The sequence below is a fragment of the Lissotriton helveticus genome, chromosome 11 (assembly GCF_964261635.1).
Source record: "Lissotriton helveticus chromosome 11, aLisHel1.1, whole genome shotgun sequence".
Taxonomy (NCBI): domain Eukaryota; kingdom Metazoa; phylum Chordata; class Amphibia; order Caudata; family Salamandridae; genus Lissotriton; species Lissotriton helveticus.
The window spans coordinates 789,883,539-789,896,700 of NC_136072.1; the positions used below are offsets into that span (position 1 = coordinate 789,883,539).

At 45.3% G+C, this 13,162-nt stretch overlaps 1 non-coding gene across 1 annotated transcript; it reads right to left on the reverse strand.

Moving 5' to 3' along the window:
• Nucleotides 1-1,116: 1,116 nt before the first annotated feature.
• LOC144793265 (small nucleolar RNA SNORD79) lies at nucleotides 1,117-1,192 on the reverse strand. Its single transcript, XR_013602863.1, has one exon. It is a non-coding gene; the product is annotated as a small nucleolar RNA SNORD79 (small nucleolar RNA).
• Nucleotides 1,193-13,162: the final 11,970 nt, after the last annotated feature.

A 13,162-nucleotide genomic window follows, 5' to 3' on the forward strand; every position in this document is an offset into this window, starting at 1 on the left:
GCCTCTGTACATCCCTTCTTCCATTTCTTGGAATTTAGTGAACGATGCCATAATAATAAATATCGCATCTTGCAATTTTCATGTTAAGTTTAGTGTGCTATAAATTGTTTTGGGATAGTCTGAATGTTCATATTAGGTTTCTGGCTTTTGCCACCTAAGCATTTGAGGAAAGAAGACAATAAGCGGGCATTTTGAACGGGTGACCCCAAACTACAAAAAAAATTGCATAAATAGGAGCGAAAGACAAGAGCTCTTATTCACCACTGTTCATCTGCTGAACTATGTGATCATCATGATATCGATCTCGGCGCAGACCCATCGCGTGCTACTATAAGGCAGTACACACTAACAGTACTACATGCAGGGTACCCTCTAAGAAACACAAAGGAATCCTGCCTGAGAAGTCGTTTAACTAGGGCAGAGGCTAGCACGCAGCACATGCCCCTCGAGCGATTTATGAAGTTTCATGCAAAGCTCTCTGGTGATAAACGTGTACTTCGGTATACACCCGTTACAACGGATCTTTTACTCCGCAGACCCATTACAACGCGACCATTACTCCGCATACCATTACAACGCATTGCGCTGGGGGGCGCTCTAGGATAGGTAATAAGTATAATTTACTATCCAACACCTTCCCTAGGGTCCACGGGGACTGGAGTTAGAATAGTAAATTATACTTACCACTATCCAGCGCCCCAAGGCGCTATGCGTTGTAACGGTATGCGGAGTAAAAGTCGCGTTGTAATGGTCTGCGGAGTAAAAGTATGCGTTATAACGTCATACATCCGTGTACTTCTGATAGTGTGACTTGGCTAAAAACGATTAAGTACAATTACATGCCTTTCATCAACAAAATAACCATATCAATCTAGTGAGGAAAACAAACTGGCACGAGAATTTAAACACCTTCAACCCACACTTACCAGCTTCATCCGGGCACGTCCCGTTTCTCCAGCGCCACGTCCATTGGCAGCCCACTGAAATGTAATCAGCTTGTTCTGGGTCACCTCAGAACCAGTTCAATTTCCAGCAAATGTGGTCCTGCAATTATGAAAGCAGTATTTTAGTGAGCACGTTATCCACGGGTACATTTCCACGCCAGTCAGCCCTGTGCACTTCCAGCTCCAAGTGTATCCCTCATCCTTTTTCAGAGAGATTTCCATTTGTTTAATAGTCATCATAAGCAGCACAAAGCTAGATTGTGGATTACAAAACTAAATGTAACATCTAGAACCATTCCATAATACACGATCAAGACGCCAAGAACAGAGATAGGAGGACGAGGGGCAATCTACTGAACACGTCTAGGATTCCCTAAATAGGGGCGGATAAATGTACGTAGTAAAGTTGTATTCTTTACTGCTTCCGCTGGCCTACCCACAGTTTAATTCCTTCGAGTTATTACAGATCGAGCGTCCCAATACCAGGTGGAGCACTCAACCATTTGAAATGTAAATATACATTACTGCAAGTGAGACTGAAGTTATAACGACATGAATATTCAATTTATTTTTTTTAATTTTTTTTAAGTGTCACTGGATTCGCCTTTGCTAGCTCCGGGGTTCAAACAGCAAGCTAGGCATTTTCAAAACGCATTTGAGCCATGCAATGTCGAAAATGTTCACTTTTTTAAGCATTGGTCAGAGCAGGCAGTGCAGTATTGAAGAAAGGAATGGTAACAAGACCGTATTTACCTATTTACTGTCGTTGGTCCATCCCCCATTCCTAAAAGCAATGAAAAACATTTTAGTCACAAATTTCTGGTAATACAAATGAAACACGTGCGAGCCTCCGTTGATCATATGCGGTCAGGAAAACGTGTCCACTGCTCTTACATCACAGGCTCGGTCAACTATACTATAAGCCGGACCCTAAATGTGCGAAAGCTGCGGCGATCGTGCCGAAGCCCCTCGACACAGTCTGGACATAAAGCCGCCCCCCCCACCCCCACAGACTGGGAAGTTAGGGGGGGCTCAAAAGTAAGCATTTCACACAAACGGTTAAGTTAGGATCATTCCAACACGCCCAACAGGCTAAAAATAAACTAACCGCTTCTCACTACTCTTGTTCTCTTTTATCAAGCTGATGCACCGGCGTTAATGAAAAAAACAAAGACATTAACTGCGTTGGAAGGAGATTATCGACATTAAAGAAGCACCACACCTTGTTACGACACATTCCCGAGTTGCAGCAGCACTCGGCGTTCAATTAAACTTTAAACAGGCAATGAGCGACTGGCTAAAACGTGAACATTAAAACATAAACTGCAGTAAATCTCAAGTTTAATTCCTTTGAATTATCGTTGTGCAGGTGAATGCCCCAAAATATAGTTTAATATTAACGGAAACCTATTTGAACTAAAAAATTGTGTATAAATCCGTAATTAGAGTCATGTAATGCTGCAGCTCTCAGACGAAACATTTTAGAGATACGAACATCACAATCGATGAACATTTAAAAGCGTGCGATTACATCGTTCTTCCTTCTACGCTGATTTCGGCCATCGACTGCATAGGTTACTCCCTACGCCATGATGCGACTGGCCGAACATTGAACCGTACAATCCACATTCATCAAGACCACGTGAGGCCTTGTCTAGCCCGGGTGCAGCAGAGTCTCCAGCTCAGTAACTGCGCATACAATGCAAACTTATTTAGGAATGTGTCTGAGAAATTGCATTCTGCAGGCAAATTACCTGTCACTGATTTGGTCGATTTGACATTATTTTGCAGAATGTTTCTACTCTGCAGCCTGTAGAACGGTATGTGAGCCTGCCGTATGTCAAATGTCACAGAAATCTAATCAGAAATTAAGTCTTCCATACATGCAACCGCTTAACCTGTGTCTTGCATGAATACAGTGCCCAAGTGTAGTTCATGTGTTACATGAAGTTTATCTTTGAAACCACGCATTGCCAGCAATGGCAAAGTATAGTAGTGCTTCTTGGGTGCTAGTAACTCTAATCGTTTTGCTCAAGAAGGGTGCAGGGGTATCCTGTGGTATTTGTACTGTGGAGTGTAACACTCCTAAATCGCTTACCTTGTACTTTTCATCTTGGACCATTCATCTGAAATTGTTAAGGAAACACGCTCTGTTCCTCAGGGAAGATGGGAAAAGGTGGGCCATTTGCGCTGTCGTCGGCTCAAGACTCGATTATGCATATTCCACTGTATCTAGGACTAAATGACAGACAGGGTTATAACACACGCCTCAGCAGCCTCCATGGCCCCAGAGGCCCCCACTAATTCTAAAGCCTATTTTTATTAGAACGTAACACCACTCCCCACTCCTTCCATAATGCCAGAAACACAAACCCAGAATTCATTTAAAAAAACAATCAAATTCAAAGCTGTGCTCGCGGTCTGCCGGGTGCCGCGTCGCTCCAGACTGTGTCATGTAGTGGAGAAGCGTGGCTCAGTGGTTAGAGGCGGCAGACCCGGAAGCTGAGATCGACCATGGACCAGGGTTCGATTCCCCGCCTCAGCGGGTCTCGGGCTCAAAAATTCCACGGACTTGACAATTCTCGCTCTGGTACCTACTCAACTCACGGGGTCACACTCTGCGACTCTGGGCAATAGCTTGCTTAATCTCCACTACGGCCCCTCGCAGCGGGATGCCTGGCTTTCACCTTGTGGACACCCTGCCGGGGTTTCTCACAGGGGAATACCAGGACGGGTTCCCTAAGCAAGCGCCGGGACGCTCACGGGCAGCTGTGCGCTTTACAAGTCCAGCACATTTACATTTATTTATTTACATTATGTCCGCTGCCAGCGCCCCACGGGGTCAGGGGTAGCTGCGGGAGGAGGCGCAGGGTGTGTCCGGTCGCAGATATTAGAGGCCCCTCGGTCGGGCTGCACTGTCCGCGCTGGGCCTCAGGTGAGTGCGGAGCGGGAGGGAGGCGGGCCGGGGCATGTAATGGCGGGGGCGGCCGTTGCTCCCGAAGAGAGGGGAGCCGAGGGCTGAGCACGTAATCCTCTATGGTACAGGAGTAAAAGTTGATATGAAAATATACGTATTACCTGCATTTGTATCAGGGCTGCCAGCCCTCCCATGACTCAGCAACCCGAGGCACGGCTCTGCTTCCTACCACGGCCGCTCAGGCCTACCCGAGGGATTTCATCAGCAGCTGCCACTACGAACTCCACGGTGCGTGGTTGTGCTCCAGGCTGACGGGAGGACCTCTTGAGTGAAAGAAAGAAGTTAAAACATGTCGTTTACATACCTATGAATAATAATCAGTTTAAACAGGCACTATTGTTCGGTGACTCCAGAGGACAGCGAGGAACGGCTCACCTTCACAGCGAAGGAAACAAAATGGCGTCCTCAAGCTTCTGAATTTTTTCGGATTGGGGGCGTGGTTTTGCTGTTTTGAGTGACAGACAACGTCACTGTCTAAAGAACAGCAAAACTTACGCCCCCAAATCCGAAAAAGACGGGGCTAAATCGGAGTGATGGCTCTCTCCTCCAATGGCTGGCCTCCGTTTAGGAAGCCAGCCAATGGAGGAGTGACTGGCAGGGAGGCGGGTTCTACAGTCCTACTAAGAAGCATTAATTCTCCTCCCGGAGACTGCGCAAGCGCAGCCTTCTCGGTCCTCGACCTAAAAAACATTGGATGAAGCCGACAATAACGCCAACCTATGGTAAGCAATGGGTAGGCTCTAAACCCACTGCAAACTGATAATTAGATCTTTTCACAACCAGACATCCTGTGCTGTCTAGTAGGTGCAACCTAAAAAGTAATCTTCAACACTAAAAGCAAGATAAACAAAGCATTTGGCAAATATGGGGTTAATATGTGTTAATATGTGTTGGGGAGAGGAGTTGGCCTAACGCCTACTATGGTCAACCTCGTATCTGGGGAACTGGGTCGAGTCTCGGCAATGACGCTGAACATCCTGTGATTCTGGGCAAATCACTTAAACTCCCCATGCCTAACAAAAATGAATGTGTCCTCATGTAATGCAACTGGTGCTATGTAAAGTGCTCTGATATCGGGTCAAGTTCACGCTATATCAAAGTCTATAAAATAAGAAAATAAAAAGACTGTAAACATCAATACAAAATCTGTGCAAAAGGATGAAATAAGCAGTTGAATGAAGAACATCCTTTGCGAGATGCAGACATTACTCTCTACCAATCTTAAAGCAAGAAAGCATTTACTGACTGCAAAGGGTCTATGGGTCTATGAAGAATCGCCCATGGGACTCTGAAAACAAAGTCAGGCGTAGAGTTCCAGTGGCAACCAGACAGGGCTCCTGGCCAAGAGATCGTTGCTGGTTCCTGTCTCAGGCAATGCAGATGATGCATCCTATGATCGAAATTCAGCATTTATGCTTTGCAAGATTGCTCTGCCAGTGTTTATTGAATCACTCAAAACCCTGGGACAACCTAGGGTAACATCTTAAAAGGACGTGAAAAGATTTCCTCAGCTGGCTCACACATAGAGCCCCCGGTTCCAAGACTGATTCAAATGGCATACCCAGACTCAGGCACTACAAAGGAGGATATCTGCCCCTGAGACACCTCTTACTTGGCCATGTACTAGCTCCTCATCTGTCAGCACTGGTAGGCATTTCCATATTTGAGCAGGCAGGTAGTCAAGGTCAATTCCAGCTGACCTAGATGTCACAAAGAGCATAGCAGCTTCCTGCACTTCAATATGGTAGCTGGACTTAAACTGTACCCCCAGTGATGATACCTCTCTTCCAGGGGGTGGCTGTGGCTCAGGTACAGGGCACACAGACACATGGGTACTGTTTCTAGAGGGTGCTTGCACAGCCTGGCAGGTGCAAAGACAAGTACTTTCATGATCTGTGGCAGCAGGGGCGGCCTTAGGCATGTGCAAGCTGTGCACCTGCACAGGGCCACCAAACCCCCGGGGGCCACCACGCCAATATATATCCTTAATATAATAATCCTCTGAGGATGGATACATATTTGCGTGGCGGCCCCTGGCAGGGATTTGGTGGCCTCCGGCTCTGTTCCACTTCCAAACACCCTGACCCCCCCCCCTCTTCACTGGCCTCCGCGCTCCGTCCCTCCCGGACCCCCACTTCCGGCGCCCCCTACCTACGCTCCCTGCCCAGGGCCGCCATGAGCCTAGAGCCGCCCCTGGTGGCAGCAGCAAACAAAGGAGTGAGGTACGCTAAACCGGAGGTGCACACATTCAGAAGCAGGGAGGCTGGTGGTGCATGGAAGTGTTGGCATCACTTCGAGAGACGCTTTGCATCTTCGCCGGAGGCACTAAGCAAATTGTCAGCGTTCAGTCAAGGAAATTACATTTTCCATGAAGCCTCAGGGCGCTCATAAGGTTTGCAAGTGGTGGACGCCATTTTGAAGTAAGAATACAAGTTCCACGTGGTTCAAAACTCCCTTCCTAGGCAATCGAGATACATTGTTACTGCACACAGAACCTTGTTGCAAGAGGTAAGGACAACTGTTGTGTGTTCATCTTTGGAATAAATGCAGTCATAGCCAGATATAGAGAAATATTCTTATAAATGAATTTGTATTTGTGTACATAAACTCTATTACAGATTCAAGAATTATAAGGACTATGAGCTTGTATTTTTTGCATGACTTGTTATGCCTTGTTATGTCATGCCTTGTTAAAGAATTGAAAGGATCCTCATCCATTCAGGGACTTTCCTATTTTATTTCACATTTTTCTAGTCCTGCCTGTCTTCCATTGAGTTAATTAGAGTAACCCACATACTAGCAATTATTTGCAGGTGAATAGTCCAGGACTGCAACCTGTGTCCATAATAACATGGAGTGAAATGTCGACCCTCATTCAAAGTCCTGTTTAACCCATATAAAATCAAATTTTGCGGTCCCAGAATTTAAAGAAAATGCATAGAGTAGATGAGTCACACACATAAAACTGAAAACCTTTGGAGCTCTGAAGCAGCACAATCCTTGTAGATTAAACCAGATATCTCGACCTGATAGATTGCTGATGTAAAGATCTGGAACTCTCTTCCAACCGGAATTGCGCAGAATATCATCAATTACTGCTTTCAAACTTGAAGCCAAAAGTTTCCTAATGAACACATTTTTAATTGGTATTCTTATCTGATATCGTACTGGAGTTTTATTCTCCCTCTATTCTCGCTGTGTATCATTTGTCTATGATTGTTGTGACTACAACTATTTGGCATTGTTACTTGATATTGCTACTGCAGTATTACTCTCCCATTCATCCTTCTGTAAAGCACTCTGATAACCCTCGGGATCTGGTTCGCGATATATAAAACTTTATAAAATAAATAAATAAATGTAGGCAGAGGAGAAACACAGAATTCCAGATTAATTATCTCTCCCATCCTTTCCCTTTTCGCTATGCTTCCTCCGTTTAAGCCACCACTGCCAATCCCTCTTCATACACATACACCATATTTGACACCCCTGGAAATATGGACAAAATGCAGCCCCATCAAAGCACATCTCGGAGGTGCAGAGGGTGCATATGAATGGCTCTCTGGGCATATTGTCAATTTTTTCTGGAGAAAAAAAGGTTTTGTCTATTTCTTTACTTTTGAAGCAAACGCAACCTCCGTGCTTTAGCTTAAGATGTTTAAAGCTAAAGCATAAGTGCTGCAATTGATTTGCAGTCAATAGCTCTCGCACTACTGAAAGTTTGAGCTATTGGCGTTGCATTATTATTAGCAACGTAAATAGCTCAAACTTTCAGTAATGCGAGACCTATTGCATTGCAAATGCTTGTCTGTCTTTCTCTTCTTCCTTTTTTCCCCTTTTCTGCATCTCAATCTCTTGTCTTTGGTCGAAGTCTGATAATGAAAAATAAGTCCTGGTCCCCAAAAATGAGTGTCGGTGGGCTCCACTGCAACCACTGCTCACTTTAAGCACTGGGTAGAGACTAGGCCTGGGCAGTATATTCCGTTCCGCTCGCGGAATTTGGGTAACTTCGCGTTCCGCGGAGAACGTGAAATTGCCCAAAATTCTGCGTTCCTCGACTTTGCTAAATTTTATGCTTGTTCGCGTTGTCAAAATGCATGTTCGCAAGATATTTCCCCCCAAGTACGCGAACAGGAAAAAAGCATCACGAACAAGCAATTCCGCGTGTTCGCGGAATTTCTGCATGTTCGGGGAGATTTTTTACCGTTTTGTGGAGATTTGGTAATGCGATTATGCAAATTCCGCCCAACCCTAGTAGAGACCTGCCTCTTTCCTCTGCCTAAGGTCATCTGTCCTTACGGAGTCCACCTTGAAGCTTCCATGAAACAATGCTTTCGTGTGCCTATGCACGTTATAAGATTATTTTTTTTATACGAAAAGATAACAAAAAACATGCCCTGTATTCCATACTGGTCTCGTACTTTAGTGTAAGGAACAGGCTGCTTAGATTAAAGCTTGGTGACTTCAGCATTGTTGTGGAACAGCCACTTCTGCTGACTCGAGATGTTTAGAGCGGCTCCTGTTGTTTACACCCAGCAGCTGTCTTCTATAAACTCACCACATCAGAAATCCCTGTTCCCTTCAAGTTGGGAATGTATTTTTGTGAAAACAAACATGTTTGCAAGACTTGCACTATTTCTCAACTGAAAGAAGAGCTGTGATTGGATCATTAATTCCAACAAAACAGCAATTAAAGATGGCAGCCTGGTGGGTAGACAGAGATACAAAGAAGGCTTAAGTATAATTTGATCAAGAGTTGATGCAGACAGAATTCTATGAGGAACACGTGTATTTAATGTTTTCAATTGTGTTTTTTTTAGGGATAGCTGGTATTTTTACAATATTGCAAAGACAAATCTCTCCTTATGGACACTAATATAGTTCCCTCTATCAATCCAGACTTGTTCACTCACAGGAGCACACAAGCCCCTTTACCTTACTCTATTGACCTTTGTCAGAGTGGAGAACTAAACACAAGTGACATCAGCAGGTAATCAGGCCTTTCGTCTATGTCCAGGACGAGCGGACCATGTGTGCTGGGCAATATCGGTGATTGATTCCATGGTTTCTCGTCATCGTCCCTTAGAACGGTATAGCGTTGCTTGCAATGGTAAGCCAAGATTACCTTACTTTCTTGACTTTCCAGTGGTAGATGTGGTTGAGGGTGTGCCCCCTGAATCTCAAAACCACAATATCGATTGGACATGATATCAAGGCCAGAACATAAAAAAATAAAATATTGACAGATAAGTATGTCTTTCTATGCCTAACTCCACATATATGTATAAACATGATACAAATATCTTTAAGGTATGTCGATGTGGGGTTAGGAATAGTAAATCTATATTTCCCTACAAGCACTTACTTTTCAATTTTCTGTCTTCAATATTCTTGTACCACAACACTGTCGGTATCCATATTCAGTAGTAAAATTGCGCTGGAGCAGTAAAGGCATACCCTAAGAGGTGTTATGAGTTTGGGTTCAAATAAACCCAACACACTACTTATCATACTTAATAAAGGTGAGGCTCCAGCCAGCTGTATGTCTTTGATTACAAATACTTCAATACATTACCATGAAAATAAACTGGTTAAACCAGAACACAAGGGTAAAATTCCAAAGTGCTAGCACATACAACTACTAGGATGTGACGCTAACGAGCAACAAGTGTTATTGTATAAGGTCAAACCAACCTCAGTGCACGTCTAGGGGCCCCATCTCATAAACACATTGGCTGGGATTACTACACTATTTCTACTAGAGAAAGGGCAATCAATAAAATTCAGAGTCTCATAAGGAGTCAACGTTGTCTAGCAGAATATTCTGGTGAAGTTCAGCATAGCTCAAATGGTTGCCTCCTGCTCTAGGGACCATACTAAAATGTGCAGCAGGGTGCACCAACTGGGACTAGCAAATTAGTGGGAATTTGAGGATATTTGTGCAAGGTTAAAACTGTCTGACTTACATTGCCATGATTGCCAGGTAATTCATGGGACTATCAGAAGAAACTAATGAGCCCACTATCTCCACATGTAATGGCAAGAGTTGACTTTTTTCATGTGCCTTGATGTACTGGCATCTTTACGGGCTTGCATCTCAAAAAAGGCCATCAAAATAATTCTACTGGAAATCTAAAGATCTTGGTAGTCCAGTTGCTGATGTTTGGTGCGTCGAGGAAAATGTCTAAGGCCAAGATAGCACAAGCTAGTCCTTGCAGATGAAAGATTCTTTCTTAGAGGGTATCTTTTGGTCCCAGCCTTGAGAGTTCAGTGCACCTGGAGTTACCAAAAAGGGCCAATAAGTGTCACGTTTACAGTCCAACAAGGTTACTATTTTGGGACCGACAGTGCTTCACTGAATAGCTGTGCTAGGGGCCACCAGCACTCATTTTTGGGGACCAGCACTTATTTTTCCCCATTCAACATTTCCAGAGAGAACAAGAATGAAAATAGAGAAATGGAAAAGAGGGAGGAAGGAGAAGACAGAAAACCCATCTCAAAAGGTGACAGCAGGAACCTGCAAGACTGAGATAAAGGGGCGGGAATATCTGGATTGAAGGCTATGCAGCCTCGGTAATTGACTAGCTGACATTTAATTGTGTAGGCCGAGACTTTTGTGTTGAACTTTGGGCACCAGCACTCATTCTTTTATAAATTAAGCACCGATCAGAAGTCTCTGAACATTCCCACAGCCCACCAGGACGATCTCAGTGACAGGCTTAACACTTAGCATATTTAGGAATGACCGAGGTAGGAAGTGGTGCTGTGGCAAAGGATGAGGCCATCAGAAAGCTTGGGTTCCTTTGCAAGTACAAGCCCTCCAGGCAAGATCGAAACTCCAGGGCATCTACTCTGCACTTCATAGACTGTTATTAAGGTTATCTTTGGAGCACAGGACCTGCTCACCATAACTTGTATTGGGAGAAAAAAAAAGTCTTGAAAGGATGGATGGAGCAGGGAGGGAATAAGAGGGAACGGTAACAGACAGTGATTTTGACAACTGGTAAAAGAGTTAGAGAGAAGCGAAAGCTGGGAAGCCAGTGAGAGGCTGTGGGAAGGGGCACAGGGAGCAAGATGTAAACAAGCATTGAAAATGCAATAGGTCTCGCAATAGAAGAGTTTAACATTTTCCGTTTTGCAAATGGATGAGTGGCGTTGCATGGATGAGTGGCGTTGCGTGGATGAGTGGCGTTGCGTGGATGAGTGGCGTTGCGTGGGCGAGTGGCGTTGCGTGGGCGAGTGGTGTTGCGTGGGCGAGTGGCGTTGCGTGGGCGAGTGGCGTTGCGTGGGCGAGTGGCGTTGCGTGGGCGAGTGGCGTTGCTTGTGCGAGTGGTGTTGCGTGTGCGAGTGGCGTTGCGTGTGCGAGTGGCATTGCGTGTGCGAGTGGCGTTGCGTGTGCGAGTGGCGTTGCGTGTGCGAGTGGCGTTGCGTGTGCGAGTGGCATTGCGTGTGCGAGTGGCGTTGCGTGTGCGAGTAAATGAAGGGAAGCGAAAGAGAGAGAGAGAGTTAAGGGAGGGAGGGAGAGAGAGAGAGAAAGAGAGAGAAGGGAGAGAGAGAGAGAGAGAGAGAAAGAGAGAGAAGGGAGAGAGAGAGAGAGAGAGTTATGGGAGGGAGAGAGAGAGAGAAAGAGAAAGAGAGAGAAGGGAGAGAGAGAGAGAGAGAGTTATGGGAGAGAGAGAGAGAGAGAGAGAGTTATGGGAGGGAGAGAGAGAGAGAGAGAGAGAGAACAAGTGATACCAAAAAAAGTAAGCCATGCACGAGTGATTAACGAATGCTGATATTTTTAAGCCCACAGCAAATGTTACTTTGCCCAGTGGGAGAATATAAAAAATTGTTTGTAAAAAATTGACAGAGTGCGCAAACCACAGAGTTAATGGCCAATAAAAATAAATCCAAGAGCGACCATGTGAGTTTTAGGCAAAGGAGACGCTGAAGAGCCCCCGCTGCCTTGGTTTAAAACAAGCATTGAGAGCCTGGTGGGTGTTATTTATTATATTGCACACATTCTAAACGTAGTGTCCACAAGAGGTCTCGGATTCGACTCTCGAGTAAACCGATGCACGGTGAAGCAAAGTCATTTGACAACGATCACACATTTTGTCAAGCTGGGAACCTACGATGATTTGAGTGCAGTTTTCTTGATTAAATGTTGTTTTGTTGAGTCACTGGATAAATGTTGAGTCGGACACGCTGAAGAGCCCCCGCTGCCTTGGTTTAAAACAAGCATTGAGAGCCTGGTGGGGGGGGGGGAGGGGGAGCCAGCGAGTGGGAGGGAAGGAGCATATGGGGATGGGGTGTGAGACGGTGGTCGTCCCTGGAAGGAGGGGGGGAGGAGGGGAGGAAGGGCTGGTGGCGCCAAGCAGAAAGCGGGAGAGTGTCAGCGTCTCAGCAGCAGCTGGCCTGCAGAAGTTACAGGGACTGCTCATGCAGTACACGGAAGCGGCCCAAAGTAATGGTTTTTAAACATTAACTTGACCCCACCTGCAATGTCCTGACAACATCGGCATGAGTGTGCCAAGGAAAGTCAGTGTGTCATGTTCACTGTATGTACAAGCAATATTGTGTATCTGGAGCAACTGTCTAGTCAGTCACTCACAATTGTTATTTATTATATTGCACACATTCTAAACGTAGTGTCCACAAGAGGTCCCGAAAAGCACAGGCTGGGTATTTATTTATTGATTGTTATGAAATGCTGTATTGATGGGGTGACCAGACGTCCCAGATTTCCCCAGACAGTTCCGGTCTCGGTGTCCCGACACTTTTCGTAATTTTAAATAAATGTCCTGGTTTTAGGACAATGGTCAGGTCTTTGAGCCAAAAATAAGTCAAAGGCATGCTCTCCATTCACATGCACCTACAAAGTCTAAAATAATTGAAGTAATGTATCTGTTTCTGCCTACCCAGCAACACAGTCAGCTGATGGCTCCCGGAAGAGAAACAGACTGGGAAGAGAGAGGGGGTAGGGGCAGGGTGGAGGTCAAGCCATGAGAGGAAAGGGGAAAAGACGGGAAATTGAGTGTGAATGAGTGAAGAAGGGGTGAAATGGCGGGAGTGTCGTAGTGAAGGGTAGAATTGTTTGAGGTGAGAGCACATAGAGGCTATAATAAGACGGAAAAGAAGGCGGGAGATCGGGTGTGAGTCAGAGGGGCAAAAAAAATGGAAAAAGCTGAAGTAAAATGGAAAGAGTGGGCGAGGAAAGAAGGAAAAAATATAAAAAGCAGATTGCGAGTGGAAGAAG